At 31.2% G+C, this 16,055-nt stretch overlaps 1 long non-coding RNA gene across 2 annotated transcripts; it reads right to left on the reverse strand.

Moving 5' to 3' along the window:
* Positions 1 to 12,136: 12,136 nt before the first annotated feature.
* Positions 12,137 to 15,082, reverse strand: LOC145957331 (uncharacterized). Of its 2 annotated transcripts, XR_014433552.1 has the most exons (6): positions 14,726 to 15,082; positions 14,122 to 14,303; positions 13,972 to 14,049; positions 12,744 to 12,823; positions 12,368 to 12,457; positions 12,137 to 12,173 (listed from the first exon to the last, which is right to left on the reverse strand). It is a non-coding gene; the product is annotated as an uncharacterized LOC145957331 (long non-coding RNA). The 2 variants fall into 2 exon arrangements; XR_014433551.1 differs by having other exon boundaries at positions 12,137 to 12,457; positions 14,726 to 15,081.
* Positions 15,083 to 16,055: the final 973 nt, after the last annotated feature.

The following is a 16,055-nucleotide window of genomic DNA, read 5'->3' on the forward strand; positions in this document are numbered from 1 at the left end:
CGGAACGGCCCGTTCTCCTTCATTTTTGTAAGGCCAAATCAGTAGTTTGGAACGACCCGTTCCAATTTGGGAACGGTCCGTTCTGGCTAATGGATCATTTTTTCTTTTTTTTTTTCTACGTTACACTTTGTATGAAAGAATATTCGTTCTAAGTATATTGAGAGACAAAGTTTAAAGAATAATACTTATTAAAATTCTAAATAGGTTTAGTGAAAATATATACTTGTAATATAATTTGGAATTCGGTTACCTATCAATACGTGGTTTGGTAAAATAGTTGATGGTTTGTTAAAGACTAGATGTAGTTTACGGTGAGAAGACTTAATATAATTTTTTTATTTTTTTGTGTTCAACTCTATCTTCCATTATCTCCTTTATATACTAAATTTTTGGAAACTGACTTCGTGATAAAGATAATTTGTTTTAGAAATAAATAATTTTTTTACAAGTTGTTTTCACATAAGATGATTTGTTTGTCTATTACCCACGATTTTTTATAAAAATCTTATGAAAATTTTTAAAAAAACAATTCAAATTTTCTTCTGTTTTTTTCGTGTTTGACATGAGACAAAATTTTAATAATGTCCAATTATATGAATTTAGTTGGCATAAAAAAAAGCACGAAAACTAAATTAATACATCCTAAAAAAATTTATTAGTTCCCGTACATATAAACCAATTCAATTATATGCCAAACTTTTAATATGCGAAAGGTTAAAGAATAAAGTGAAGAAAGATCATTATTTAATGTCTACTAGAAAAAGTCATAAATGAGATTTTATTTTATTCAACGGAAAATTCAGAAACAACAAGTTTTTGGATGAAAGATTTTACAAATTTAAGGAAATTTAAATTCTTGGTATTTGAATTACTTTAATTTCAATTTCTATCATTCTTAAAATATTTTGTTTGGATAAGTCAATTCAAATTTCTTAAATTTTAAATTGTTAAGTTGGATATAATAATTTGATTCTACCATGGTAAAATTGATTTTAAAAATATATTTATATGTTGATATTTTTGAATTAAATTTTATAAAAATAAATATGAGATAATTTTAAAATATTTAATAAATTTAAAATTTAATATTAGATAATATTTAATAATTTTAAAAATATTGTTGAATATTTAATAATTAAAAACATGAAGAGGTAAGAGATAACATAAAATATATAAGTGAAATAAGAAGAAAAAAATATGAGGAATTTTAAATTCTTACTTTTTTTGGAGAATTTCAAATTCTACTATTTCAAGGAATTTCACAAATGCTTAAATTTCAAATTCTTTATAAATTCTCTATCCAAACAAGGTATTTCACCTCAAAGAATTTGAAATTCTTCAAATAAATGAATTACTCCATTTAAATTCTTCACCCAAACACACTATCTTGAAAAATCTCCACTCATAGTGTTTTGTTGAACGCATAACAAACAAATCCGAATGCATGTAAGGACTTCAATGTCTGTAATTTTCTTGAATATTAGATTCCAATATACTTAGTGATGTTTGATCCTTCCACCATCTTTTGTGATGAACGTACTGGAAAACCTTCGTTGGATTTGCCCAAAATTTTTTGAATTCATTTATTTCTTGCAGGGGTGGCTTGTTTTGGTTTTGGCGCATTTCATGTAACAGGATTGTATGGTCTTGGAATATGGGTATCTGATCCTTATGGACTAACTGGAAGGATACAATCTGTAAATCCCGCGTGGGGTGTGGAAGGTTTTGACCCAAGCTTGTAATTAACAATATGACTATCCATTGAATATGTGGTGTGAAAGCATTACCAAAAAGAGATTTTAGATTGTTGTACTCATGACTCAAAAAGCTATTAGCAATTATTGGAAAAAAGTGTCAATTTTGGTAAAAGTATATCTATTCAAAATATGAAATTTTTGAACTCATGTCTTCATATTATGATTGAGATCACGATATATAACTCTAAGTCAAGAATGTTCATATAAATAAAGAATTTTACTAGCGATCCCTCTGATAATATTGTAACATTCAAACTAACTTAACAATTTCTCCCGCTAAGAATTGTTGAAATTGTAAGAAATTATTATAATTTTTTACTCCAGGAATAAGTCTACCTAGATTTACTTCGTTCAATAACTTATGTTCTACATCAAATTTCAACGATCCAACCGTTCAATTTAAAGTTCTTAATGCATAAATCAAACCTGCGAATTTTTAGAAAATTTGAAAATCATTTGATACTTTATTTAATTAATTTGAATCAATGTGTAAAATAATTTTATGATTATCTGTCAATTTGAATTAATGAAATGAAGTATCAAATGATTTTCAAATTTTTTAAAAATTTGCATATTTGATCTATGCATTAAGAACTTTAAATTGAATGGTTGGATCGTTAAAATTTGATGTAGAACATGAGTTATTGAAATGAGTAAGTCTAGGTAAACTTACTCCTGGAGTAAAGGGATTTATGCTCACATATATATATATATATATATATATATATGAATATTAATTAATTGGAAAACTTAAGGATAGAAAAGACAAACCAAACAGAAAGTAATTGAGAATATTGTTTGATAAGTATTTCTAATGTCTTGCCCTTAAATCCAACTTTATCTAACAGAGAAAGTAGGTTTTTAAGGAATTAATTGTAGCCTTAAAATTAGACCAATTCCATACAAACCAATTGAATTAGCCCAACATAACCTTAAAAATCATTATTCTAGTCTTCCGTCCAAATTTGAAAGTGTGGCCCTTGACAATATAGGTTTTAATGTGTGTTGTTGAGGGCTTTTGGGAGTTAAGGAACTCCTAAGGAGTTCTTAGGTAGTTTAGAGGATTTTTTTATAGCCAATGGTATGGTTTGACCTTAAAGAAATAAATATATAAGTTTTTTTTTTTAGAGTTGAGTTTCATGAGTTTATTTCTTAAGGAACATCAGCGAGATAGTAGTGAGAGGAGTTTTGAAATTCTCACAACCCTTTCTTCTTATTTCCAGCCTTTTGAGAGTTGTAGAGGATCCCAATTGATCATATGGACAATGATTCAAGTTTGTGGAGGCTAAGGAATCTGAATTGGTTTAAAAAGTTTATGTTTGCCCGAAGTTGTTCTTTTTCTCCTTTTATCTCATTTCTGGTCGATTTTGAGATAAGGGAAACTAAGACTTGATTTTCATTGATGTTGTGTTGTCCATGTTGAATTTCTTGTTGCATATGAGTTGATAATAGTGTATACATATTGTTGGATGTGTTGGATGTTGGAGTTCCTGATTTTTAGGTGAAGGGAAAGCAATTTCATGAAATTGCAACTGTAGAATTCACCATCACATTAGATGCAGAGTTGGTGGCACCGAACGTGAGGAGAGAGAATTGTCTCTAACTCGGTCATGTCGAGTGTCGAGTTAAATGGCATCAAACATGAGGAGTGAGAATTGTTTCTACCTGGATTGATGTCAGGCGCCAATTGAGTGACTCTTTACTTAAAATTTGGTTCATGCCAAGCATGATCATCCAGGGGTTCCCCACCTCATCCATGTCAAGCACGAGTAGAATGACATTAAGCGTGGGTGAGGCAAAGAGCTCCCTGTCTCAATGGCGTTGAGCAGAAGGTGAATGGTGTCAGGCATGGACTTCTTTGTAAACATTTGGTGTTTGAATGTTTAAGTGGTAAATATGAATAGATTAGCTGAATCTATTATATGTTGTATGTTGATGTATGAAGGTGAATCTTTTACCTTTATCTTATATGATGTATATGGATGATTAAGTGATTAAAAGTTGAGTTGCATGTTTTTCATTTGAGTAGTTGTGTTGAGAATGCTCAAGGCATGGTGCTAAAAGTTGTGGATTGAGTAAGAACTAGAGGAGAGTTTTTTTTTAAGTTGCATATCCCATTGTGAGGATTGTGTTGTGGTGCTCTGATAATCCAGTTTGTTGAAAATCTTTCTTGGGAAGTTGACCCTTAAAGTGAATAGTTGAGTCTTTTTTAAGACCTTAATTGGAGCGGTATATGGACAAGGTTGATGCTCACTGATTACAAGTGACCATTGTTGATCAGTATGTGGGCAAGGTCAAGACATACACATATAAAACAACCAAATTAGAGTAAGGTAAAAGGTCGATGCCAAAATCCCTAACTAAGTACTAGAATAACGTAGTATTTAGAAAATACTTAATAGGTTAATCCCATTGATAACTTAGTTATACTAGTTAATATTGCGGTAAGCTCACACCTAAGTTGTTATATCGTGATAGGAATATTATACTTCCTAGTTTAAGTAACAAAATCTAAGAAATCATGTTGTGAATTTTATCCAAATTGCTTATTAAGCCAATTGGATTGCAAAGATCAAGTTGTTGGTTAGGTAGGGTCAAGCTACTTAGACTGCTCACCCGTATTGTAGGAGATCTTTCAATTGAAATGCGTGATGATGCATATAGTTGATTTGTTGTGCATATGCGGTTGAGTTGTTGAAATGTGTGATGCATTTGTCACGTTGTAATGTTGTTTGAGTTAAATAATAAGTTATGTATATGAAGTGTCAAAGTTTATATGTTATCTAAATGGTGTTGAATTACATTATTGAGTTTTATGAGTACTATGTTATATTGTGTTGACAAGTTGCAGGTTAATATTGTGTTGAGGTAAAATAAGTTGCTTGTGTTGATAGTGTAGTAGTTTTAAATTCTATGTTGATTATGTTGATTTTTTTTAATATTAACTTACCTTTACATATTTTCCATGTGAGTGAATTATGATGATCATACTTTTGAGAGTAAAGTAGGGTTAGATAGGAGAAGCACATTGGAGGAAATGCTTGCGAATGGCAGTGTAGATATTTTTTTGTACTACTTTCATGTAGTTGGTCTGTAAATGTTTTTTGATCGGAAACTAGGAATTTTAATACTCAATACTGGATATGTGTGTGCACGCGCGTGTGGAGAAAAGAGAAACACTAGAAGGAATTTGAATAGTGTTACTCAAAAACTCTTACTTTTCATAGAGCAATGAAGTAAACGTAATAGATATGAGAAAGTAGACAGAGCAAAGAATGAACTTAGAGATTTATATTGGTTCGTCTCAATCGTCGAGACTACATTTAGTTTTTTATCCAATCAGATTAAGTTTTACTATCTTATTAAAGTTATAATTATTTTTTCCCAAGTCACTTTTGACTTGTTAAATATAAGGACCATGACGAGTTATTACACTTCGCTATTATCTCAATCTCATCCTTGTTTTCCATTTTGAGCAACTAAATTTAACCTCATTGTCAAAAAATGAACTAGTTTGCTTGGTAATACCAACTTCAATTTATTTCTTTAATAGAAGCTTACTTGCATTAATTTTTATAAATTTTTCAGAATTGTTGAGAACTAAGAATATACTAAAAAACGTTGGGAAGGGCTGACTATCTAGGACCTCATTTTCATAAGGGCACCAATTATTTATTTATTTATATAAATACAAAAAAAGTACATAATTAAATTATATAAAAAATTTATTATAAAAAAATAAATTAACAACAATTAAGTAATTAATATGAGATGTTTCTATTTCTTAATAAATCAATGATATTAAATATAAAAAAAAGTGTGATATATAATAAATAAGAACCGTCTTAAAATTTCTCATTTTTCCTATATATATATATATAATTCTCTTTTTATTCACTTGATCATTATCTTTTATGTTTTATTATAATCTTAAAATCAAGTTAAAACTTATATTCGTTAGATACTACAATTTTTTTGACAATGTGCCATTGTATTTTTTTTTTCATAACAAATTGAAAGTTCAATGTAAAGGTTTAAAAATAAATGACTAGGTACTATTATTTCATCTCATTGCCATTTACTTATTAAATACCCATAAATTGAGTTATAGATTATAATTTAGTTTTTTGTTTATACTTGTCTAAGGTTTAGATTTGAACTTGTTGCATAGAAAGCAACCTTGTGGTCATGTTAAATGGAAAAGAAATAAACAAATTGAAATTGATATTGATTCTCAAAAAGGCACTCTGATATTTTTTTCATTAAACATCCTATAATTTTTATTCGAAATGATGCAAATCTAGATAATTTATACACCAAAACTAAAAAATTTGTGAATGAAAAAACTATATAAGAATGATGAAGAGGTTGATATTTTTGTTAAAAATATTAAAAATGAAAATAATTATCATGATGAAATTGAATATACTAATGATAAAAAAAATTATCTTTTCCACGCTAGACAATCTAGTTATTATTGTTCATTAGACATTTACAATCCAATAACTTGAAATAATCTTAGAAATGATTTACGAGATGAATTACAACATAATGATAATAAATGAGATATGTTTATTATGAATAGTCACTTTTGATATTCTAATAATTTAGCAATAAAAAATACAAATACAATATTTAAATAATTGAGGACATTATATTTTGGTTTGATTAAAACCTTAAAATACTTAAGGTCATCCCTAGTTGATGGAACACCTTAGTGAGACTAATTGCCTTCTTGGTCTTTGTCAAAGGAGTGATGTTGTGATGTGCCTCTCTATCTTTTTTGAAGTGAGTTTTGGTTATGTTTTTGTAATGAACTTCATTTAAAAATTAAGAATGATAACATAATGACGATGAATTTTGTCATAATTTTAATATTTTAAAATAAAAATTTAAATATAACGATTTAAAATAGACTTTGTGTTTAACATAGTGCCTTGCCCTAAACTACACTCTATGTAACAAAAAAAATTGGCCCTTGTGTGTATATCAAAATCGTCAAAAATTGTAAAATTAATGGAATTAGTTTATTAAATGCATGGAAATGGTAACATTGTATCAATTTTAAAAATTAAGAGGTCGAATTGAAATGCTTTTTAACAGAAAGACCAAATTTTATAAAATAAAAAAAGGGAGACCAAAGTTTATTTTCATTAGACACTCATGTCCCTTGCACTTTCTATTTTTATTTTATTTTATCATATTTGAGCATATACTTAATAATAAAATAATAAAAAGACATATACCATTTGTCCCGCATTTACCCTTATATCTTATAAATCAAGCTTGTCAAAATAAAAGAAAATTAAGTTAATTATTTATTGGACATTTATCTCTCTCACTTTTTCTACTCTTTTATTTTTTATTATATTTGGTCAGATACTTGATAAACAAAATGACATAAAAGGACGTGCATATTATTTTGATCTTATTTATCCCTATGTTATAATTTAAAAGCTATTCATTAACAAAAAATGTTTTTAATTTTTTTTATACTAAGTATTATATATATATTTTCTACGGTATTGTCTAAACTAGTAACATATAGGATTTGGATATCTCATCGAGTAACCAAGTATGTGTTTTACATTGTTACGAGAATGTTACGTGGGGAGTAAAATTCGGCCCAAATAAAATTCATAGCATTATATCTATTTTGAAGAAACATTTAATTTAGTCCATGAAATGTGATAAAGGTGATGGATAAGTTTTTAAAAGATTTTTTTAGTATCTAATTATTTGGTTCTTTAAATTTAACTTTGTTATATGAAATTTTTTTACCTATTGAAATTCTGTCCCACCCATACTCAATTTTACCTATTGAAATTCTGTCCCCCGTGATCTAAATTTCGTGCAGGTTTTAACTTTTTTTTTTTTTTCATTTAAAGGTTTTATTTTATATATATAAACAATAAATATTTTAATTAAATAATATAAAAAGTTTAACTTAAATAAAAAAATAGTTATGTATTTTGTTTAAATTATTTTATTTTATTTTATTTTTGTTTTAAGATTTTTTGTTATATATATATTTGAAATAAATGTTATAAAAAGCGAAAAAATAAATTATACCTATATATCTGTTTAAAATATTAATAATTTTGATAATTAATAATTTAAATTACTAATGATGTTAATAAGTAAAAATTTCAATATATATGTGTTTTAAATTTTATAATAATGTATAATTTTAATAATTTAGAATTTTAATAATGTATAATTTTAATAATGTATAATTTTAATAAGTTATAATTTTAATAATGTGTAATTTTAATAATGTATAATGTTAATAATTTATAATATTAATAACTTAAATATTACATTGATAAAGAGAGTGCATTAAAAGTAAAAATTCATAACATTAAGATAGATTGAATTATATAAGATTTTTAATCTTAATAATGGTGTCCAGTTCCACAACGAAGGCGACATCTGTTGTTGTGGCCTGGGTTACGCCATAGAGGATGTTGCTAAACAAGATTTGGATCATCATCAAGGACTGATTGTTGGAATGCAGCTGAAGAACTACCAGGTTCATTAGCAAAATCTGGTTGGTAAAGAGATTGCATGTATGACTTGTTGAAGATGGAGTTCTAAAATCTACTCTAAATAAATTTGTAAGAAAATCCTCTGAAGTTGTTGCAAACGATTGTCTTCTATCTAGAGCTGTCAAAATGAGCTACCCAGCCTGGCCCGGCCCGGCCCACCACGGGTTGGCCATTTGGTGGGCCAACCCTTCTCGGCTCATTATTAGTGAGTTAAAAAAAATCGAACCCGGCCCGACCCACCACGGGTTGGTGGGTTAAAGGGGTTGGCTCACCTTAAAAAAAATAATTTTTTTCATTTTTTCTTCTTCTTAATATACAACTAAAACCCACAAATTTAAACTTATTTTAAAAATATGAGATTCTTAATTAAGACATCCATAAATGAATCATTCATCTCAAACATTAAATGATAATTTTAAATACAATCAAATCAAATCTAATATAATCTCAAATAGATAAATATAATCCAAAATCATCTTAAACTTCAAATATAATCCAAAATCATCTTAAACTTCAAATACAATACAAAATCATAAAAATATTACAAATCACAATCTAACATTAAATTATTATTGTCTCGTGTTGGACTGCACCATAGCCCAATAATTATTGTATTTTTTCAAAAAAAAATTTTAATCACGGGTTGGTGGGCCAGCCCAGCTCACCACGGGTTCAACCCGGGTGAGCCGGGTTGTTAGTGAGCCGGGTTCAATTTGACCCGTATTGAAAATTTCAAATTTTTTTCAACCCAACCCGGCTCGGACCCGTGGTGAGCCGGGTTGGCTCACCGGGCCAAGCCCATTTTGACAGCTCTACTTCTATCAATTATGTTTTCTTGTGGCGTGATGTTGTGTGGAGAATTTGATATATGCGGATGAGTCTCTTCATATGACGGCATGGAAGTTGCACTAGTTTCAAATGTTGTGGAAGTCCTTCGTTGTTGATAGGTCCTTGGATCTTGTAGTAGTCGTGGCACAGATAGGAAATAGATGGAATTGGCCAAGTACCATTCCATGTATTCTTTTGTGTGAAATAATAGGCTTTGTGTTGGATGACCCATTAATGTGTGCTCACGTTTATTGTTCCACATGTCGATCCATTGAGCATGTCGTGTAACCCAATTTTCATCTTGTCTTCCCCTCATGTCAATCTTGTATAGGTTATCCAAATTATTGGGTGGAGAAAGGACATCCTGGAAGAGACAAAATTGTAATTTCACTCTATCCGATCGGTGTCATTTAACAATTGCAAAACAAATGATGAGGGTACATGAAGTCCACAGTTGGGCATCTCTATATGCTTGCATGGGTATTGATGCTTGCAAGCCTTGATATGGAGCCCATAAAAACTATAAATAAATTAAACTTTGTTACTTAAGATAATATGCTAAACAAAAAAAAAATAATAAGAAACAAATAAAACTTTGTTACGAAGATTTACCTCATCAGCCTGAATGTGATCAAACATTGATTTGTATCTGAAAATATCATTATGAGGTACATTTTGAAAGTTTAGTACTCTACCCTTGCTCCATTTGTAGACCAAAGGGAATGTTGGTGGTATTCTAGAAATTGGTGCAATATATGACATGCGATGCCATGCTCAAGACTGTAATAATGATGCACAACCACCCATTATTCAACTCGTAACATTTGTGGCTTTACAAATTTCCCTATATAAACATAGGTAAACAAGCAGACCCCCAACTATATCGTCCTGTTCTTCTAAGATTTATTAATAAAGATAAATACATAAGATGTACCTTATTGCCTATTTTTTCAAGCATCAAAACACTTCCTATTAAACCTAATATATATGCCCTATAATGTGCATGAAGTTCTTCTTGAGATGGTTCCTCTGGTAATTCCAACATATTGTCTCTCAACCACTTTATCTTACCATAGAGCCAATTAGTGACTCTCCTTTAATTGACACGATGTCGAGATATATGGAATATATATCCTCCTAGTCATATAATGTTGGACCAATGACTGGTAATTCATCAACTCTTAGGTCGAGTTGAAGTGTAACATCCTTCAGTGTTATGGTGCACTCACTAGTACAAAATCACTTTTAAAATCGGTTAAAAAGTAGCCGATTTTAAAAGTGACGTAGTGACAATTTTGTAAATAATGACATTACTTTTTAAATTAGCTATCTTTTAACCGATTTTAAAAGGTATTTGATACTACTTTTAAAATCAGTTATTTCAGAACCGATTTTAAAAGTGCTACTTTTAAAATTGGCTAATTAAGAACTGATTTTGTATGTAGTATACAAAATCGATTCTTAAATAACCGATTTTAAAAATTTCAACGCCTATACTTTCTCTCTTTCCCTCCATTCCTTTCTTTACTCTCTCGCGCTCTCATCTAAAGTCTCAAACTTCTCATTTTATTTGCAAGACTACTATATCAAGGTAACATTCTCATTCTCTTCCCATGTCTCTAGTTTTGCTGTTGCTGTATTCTAGTAAATTTTGAATCTGGAACGGGCCATCCTACAACCAGAACGGACCGTTCTACAACCAGAACGGGCCGTTCTTCAACCAGAATGACCCATTCTAATTGTAGAACGGCCTGTTCCAGACTACAGTTTTAGGTCTTTTGAGAAACCTGGAATGACCTGTTCCAGTTTAGAAGTCTAACTTTTAAAATCGGTTTATGCATGACCGATGTTAAAAGTATAGATGTTAAGAGTTATACTTTTAACATCGGGCAATGACCGATGTTAAAAGTACAACTTTTTAAAATCGGCTCTTTTAAAATGGGTAAGAGAATCGATTTTAAAAGTAAAAAATGACCGATTTTAAAAGTGTTTTTTCCACTAGTGATCCTTTGTTGGAAAATGGAAGGTGTGAGTCTCAAGTCTCCATTTTTTGACCAAAGTTATCACCAATGTGTGATCCACCTTGAGATGCCTAAGGTTTGCAACCCCAGAAAAACCAACTTCCTCTAGTATAGGAACAATTAGAGGGTGGGGTTCTGACATTGAATGAGAGTAAGAGGAAATTATATTTTCAGTCTCCTGCAATGATTAACAAAATTAGGCACATTATGTGTAAGAGGTTGATTGAAATTTTAAGCAAATAACGATGATGTTCAACTTACCGTTCTACCAATGAAGGCAGACCTGTGTTTATTTTGCTTCCACAACAACATTTTTGGAATTTGATAAGTGAGAAACGAAACAAACACTACAAGAAAAATCAACATTATCTACGGAAAAAATCCGTAGATAATGATGAAAATCCGTAGATAACTGATAATTATCTACGGATTATCTATGGAAAAAAATCCGTAGATAATAAGGTCGTAGATAACGTTATCTACGGAAAATTTTCCGTAGATAACGTTATCTACGGATTTTATCTACGGATATAGAATTTATCTACGAATGCGTTTAGCTACGGAATTTATCTACGGATGCGTTTATCTACGGAAATTTCCGTAGGTAACTTATCTACGGAAATTTCCGTAGGTAACTTATCTACGGAAATTTCCGTAGGTAACTTATCTACGGAAATTTCCGTAGGTAACTTACCTACGAAAATTTCCGTAGATAAGTTACCTACGGAAATTTCCGTAGATAACTTACCTACGGAAATACCTTTCCACACCAATCTTTATAAATAGTTTTACCTGGTTAGAAATATTAATAAAATCACTTCTCAGGGAAAAAAGCATAAGCAGAGAGCTGATACGAATTACAGGGATAATAAAATGGAAATGAAGTTTGGCTAATGTTTCAATACATGCAAGCTTTAATTGAGGGACCAATTCCCTGTACCGTTCCAACACTTCTTCAAAACCATGACAAAATCTATCATCATAACAGAAACTAAAAACTTCCTGGTCATTTGTTGATGCTGCCAATACGAAACCCACACACAATATAACTCATTAGCACATTAGACTAGGTTGATGAAATAAAAATGACAATCAAAGCCAAGGTCAGATACAAAAAGAGCAAGAGAATATAATAAAAATGTTTTCACAATTAAGAAAAAAGTGATTTATAATATAAGGATTTATTAACAAATATTTTGTTAATCTCTCTTACTCTTCTGTTGTATTCACATTTGTTTTCACTAAACATCCGAGCTGCTTCTGAATTTGCTGGAGAGTTAGGATTTGGGTCGCAAAGCAACGACTGCAATAGGAAATCCAGTTTCATGTGAACAGAAAATATTCAGAACAATGCAAAAAAAATGCATTCTATCAAAATGCTTACTAATTTGTTGAGTGATGGAATTAAAAATGAATACAATAAATTCTTATGGTTTTCTATTTAAGAAGGAAAAAATCTGACATTACAAAACAATGAAGTTATAAAAAATAAGGCCATATGAGCTCTTTCATAACTTCACAGAAGCATAAATTCAATGCCAACATTAATAGTCTTAAAGCAATGTCAAAAGATAGAGGATAACTAGGACCTGAATTGAGGTAAGTATTGCAGCTACATCATAAATTGGGCTCCATTGATTTTGTAAAATGTCCAAGCATATGCTTCCATCTGCGTAAATGAACTAGTCAAAAGCAAATAGTACTATTCTCTTGCAGATACACTGATCCATTGGAAGAAACTACGAAACAATATTGAAAACCAAGAACAAACACAACCACTTGGAATGATTATGTAAGCCAATTTTTTTTATTTTATTTTGGTGTAGAATGTAAGCCAATATATTATGCACAATTACCATTTCAAGTAGTTATTCTTCATTCATGGTAAATAATTTCACAGTAAGTTCCACATTAGAAAGTCTCCAAAACTATTTGTTATGAGTCTTACAACTGGCACCATGGCACAGAAGCTAGGAGTCAAAAACAAAGAAATGTAGAGAAATTTTGGGTATTCTTATGGGTTAGGAGTTATGAAATTCGAGGAACTCTACTTTTATTATAAAAATTTCCCAAACAGAGACGGGTATAGAGAAAAGGACCACTTCATTCTTTGTTCATGTTATCACATAAAGTTTAGCATGTATTTATTAGAGAATGGATTTTTTTAAATATTTTAAAAAATATATGTATAGCTTAATTTAAATCAGGACAGAAGTAAACAACAACATATGTTTTATTTCCTAAATAACTTCTCTACGAGATGTTGTAGGAAGACAAAAATTCACCACCAACGAAGTTCAAAAAATGTTTCTCCAGGGAATTCCCAAATCCAAATTGATTTGGTGGATTTAAATAATGATTTTCAGTTCTGTTTAAAGTTGGATAGTAACCCTTGGGTGCTGAAACATAAATAGTTCAAGTGGTTGGCATTTCAATTTCATTATGTGATTGCAGGGTCCTATACATTTTGGCTCATAAAGAAGCGTAAAGTTGTGTGTAGGGTTTACTTATATTCAGTGTAACACAAGGTTGATTCAATTAATTTTCATGAAACTCAACCCACCAAGCCTTTATTACATATTTTATCTAGAATTAAAGGTTACAACCCAGCAATGTCACAACCACTTGGGTTATAATGAATTCTTCATGTTAGAATTGCATGTATGCATGCAACGCTAGAGGATAGAAGCCACGCATGAACAAAATAAATTAATTATAAGTGCTATAGCATAGGTACTTGCATTAAGTACAAAGAAGTAGCCTCTTTACTGCACCAAATATCAATGCTAGACAATACAACACAAAAATAACACTTACGCAATAGAGACCAATTCCTTCAATCTCTCTAGATCTACAGCTTTTTTTAAAGGTGTCATCCCATAACGCTTTTGTTCCCTGGAAGCAAGCTATTTAGAAAGAGTAACTAAAATAAATAATGTTAATAAACATTAATTAAGTATCACTCACTTAATTTCATTTCTTCGCTGAATATCCTCCTCCTTTTTTTGTAATTTCTTCACCTTTTCCTCAACAAAAAAATCAATGGCACTCCCAACATCTTGATTGTTCATTCGCAATGCTCTTTTTGCATCAAGTTCAAAGAACCCCATGCTCATAACAAGTGATAGGGCTTCATCTGGCACTTGCAGCTACAACAAAAACAAGACATTGATTACAAGAGGAGAAAAGTACAAAATGTCTATTTGGCTGGACAGTTAAGTTCTTTCTCTTCCTTCTTTGAAAGATAAAAAGGGTGTAGGGGGCATACAAAAAAAAACACAGTCTATTTCAAAAAACCTGAAGCCAGAGGGATTTTCAATATCTACCGGTAGTGGTGTCTTTAAAATTTAAAATTAGTAATGCTGAATTCTGAATGTTATAGGAGCTTGAGCTTGAGTTGATCTTTATCTCATTGAAGTGCATCTTGTAAGACTATGTTATATGTCACAGCGACCAATAACCATAGCAATGAAACATGGAGACCAAAAAATAGAACAGAAGCATAAAATTTTGACTTTCTTTCTTCTACCCAATTAATTTTTCAAAATATGCTATAATACTTTAATCACACCTGGACAAATTTTGCTCTTGCAAAGCCCAATGCTTTTCTTGATTTCTCCAACTGCCCAGTATGATATGCCACCACCCCTTCAAGCAGCTCTACTCTCAAATGCCTGTGAATGAAGGCAAATTAATCAGCTTACAAGTTGAAGAAGCTCTATAAGCTAAAACTAGTTTATGCATACATTAAAAATAAGACTTTGCAGAAGCTAATAAGAAAAATGGAACCCTAGGCTCGCTGAAGGACTCCACGGTGCTGCTCATGCCGCTGGTGGTGGGCCGGTTCACCTGGACCACGGGCTCGAACTTGGAGAAGCCGTGGGCCTGGTAGAGGGGAATCTGGTCGGACTCAGGCCCGCGAAAGGATGGGGCGGTGTTGTTGTAGGACGGGGCAGCATCCTCGGTGGAATCGAAGGTGTCGAGCCAGACGAGCGACTTCTTCCAGGGATCTCGAATCTCGACTGCGAAGCGGCCCCAGGGGCGCTTCTTGACGCCGTGAAAGCGCGTCTCCTTGGGCAGAGGGTGGTGGTGGGCGGCGACGACTCTCCCTCGGTGCATCTGGGTGTGGAGGGTGCAGAGAGTGGTTGTTGGGAGGAAGAGCAAGAACCACCAGGACGGTAGGTTTATTGCTCTTCTACAAGAACCATCAAGACAAGAGGAATGGGTTTGGGTGATGTGGCAGAGGAAGGCAAGGGAGTCAGAGGGAGAGGCAGCAACGACGGTGTAGGAGTGGAGGAGGGAGTTGGGGAAGTGGGGGTTGGAGGAGGAGGTTTGGGGATTTGAAGAGAGGGAGAGGAGGAGGGGGTTGGTGTTTGTTTGGAGGGAGAAGGGGTTAGGGTTCGCGATTGCGGAGCGGAATGAATGAGTAGGGTTTTTAGTTTTTACACTCCATTTCTTCCCCTTATTTATTTATTTATTTGTTTTACATTGTACATTACCCTTCTAGTACTGTAATAATTTTGATTGTTTAGGGCTAATACGTGGAAATAATTTTTCTTCCAGTAAAAAAACTAAACATATGACTCTCTCTCTATATCATGTTAGGGATGAAAATAAGTTAATTCATACTTGGAATATATATATCTGATTTATTATTTATTATGAATTTTCTATAGGTCTAACCTTTTTAAAAATTCAGTCTATCTTAATAAAAGTCTATTATATATTAATGATATTAATAAATTTAACTTTTTAAAAAAATTAACAAATTTATTTTCAAATATATTATTACGAGTATTTTTTAATTTACGTGATAAAAATATATTTTTCCTCGTTATCATTAAACAGGTTTCCCGTAAACATGATCAAAACATTCTTATTTTATCTCTTTCTCATAAACA

This window comes from Cajanus cajan, chromosome 1 (genome assembly GCF_000230855.2).
Source record: "Cajanus cajan strain Asha chromosome 1, NIPB_CcT2T_4, whole genome shotgun sequence".
NCBI classification, from domain to species: Eukaryota; Viridiplantae; Streptophyta; class Magnoliopsida; order Fabales; family Fabaceae; genus Cajanus; species Cajanus cajan.